Source organism: Otolemur garnettii, unplaced genomic scaffold (genome assembly GCF_000181295.1).
Source record: "Otolemur garnettii isolate 467f Iridium unplaced genomic scaffold, OtoGar3 scaffold00248, whole genome shotgun sequence".
NCBI classification, from domain to species: Eukaryota; Metazoa; Chordata; class Mammalia; order Primates; family Galagidae; genus Otolemur; species Otolemur garnettii.
In genome coordinates, this window is record NW_003852643.1 from 235,534 (window position 1) to 236,685 (window position 1,152).

The window sequence follows — 1,152 nt, forward strand, 5'->3', positions numbered from 1 at the left end:
CCCAGCTACTTGGGAGGCTGAGACAGGAGACTCGCTTGAGCCCAGGAGTTGGAGGTTGCTGTGAGCATGATGCCATGGCACTCTACCCAGGGGGACAGCTTGAGGCTCGGTCTCAACAAAAAAAAAAAAAAAGTTTTTTCTTTTCTCTGATTTCTTCCTCGGGGCTATTCTGACACCTGCCTACATAGTCTTTAAGAGCTGGGGGATTGTCCGATGGGCCTTTTCTATGGGTGAAAGTTGTAGTTACTAGAGAAACTGGATAAGACTGGTCTACCATCATCTCTTTCTCAGAGGTTGCCTTGATTTTTAACAGACCATAATTTGTCTAGATATTTCCCTACACATTTATATATACCTATTTATAAGACACACAGAAATGAGATCATACTTCCTAAGAATTCTCTGAAACTGATGCTTATTTCTCTATCTATGCCATCTATCCCTTTGGGATCTTGTAGTATTATGCCACCTGCCTATTTACCTAACAATATACATAAAACATCTTTCCATGTCAATACATAGGTCTCTGTTTAATTTTGAACATTCATCTACAGTGTATGTTATATAATTTATATTATTTCCCTATTGAGAAATCTTAGGTATTTCTGGTTTTTCAGCATTACAAACACCCTGCAATGAACATTTTTATATCCATGTTCATATGCACAGGTATCCTGGAAGGTGCTCTGTTAGCACACATGTATAAAATTCTTACAAGAACAAGTGAGGACTGTGGTTAATTCGCCATATTCCAGATAAGAAAAAAGAGGCTAAAAAATAGCTTATATGTCTTGCCCAGGATCGCACAACTTCTAAGTGGTGGAGCCTTATTAAAATAGACACCTAACAACAGAATTCATGTATTTTCTCTGACACCATTACTACATTTTTTTTTATTAATATGAGGGTATATACGATGAGGTTATATTTGCATTTGTGAATTCCAAGTTGTGGTTGTGTTCACCCAGGAAGTATGCCATTTGTTTGTTTTTTCTTAGGTGATTTCATAAAAGTTCATCTTCATTGCAGATACTTGGCTTTTCTTTCTAGGTTGTGTCTCCCACTTCATCCTTCCAGACCATCCCAGAAGACCTGTAAGATTCCATCTGGGAAATCACTAGCAGTTCTTAGAAGGGAAAGAAGGAGGATTGT

General features: G+C 37.9%; 1 protein-coding gene across 7 annotated transcripts in view; it reads left to right on the forward strand.

Annotated features, from left to right (window-relative positions):
* Positions 1-1,152, forward strand: part of MORF4L2 (mortality factor 4 like 2) — a 19,230-nt gene that overhangs the window by 13,986 nt on the left and 4,092 nt on the right. For 4 of the 7 annotated variants that reach the window (XM_012813187.2, XM_023508437.1, XM_012813184.2 and 1 more), the window contains one exon: positions 1,051-1,152. The exons of the other annotated variants lie outside the window; for them this stretch is intronic. The gene's annotated coding sequence lies outside the window, so the exon portion shown is untranslated. The remainder of the gene's footprint in view (positions 1-1,050) is intronic. 7 annotated transcript variants of the gene reach the window in all.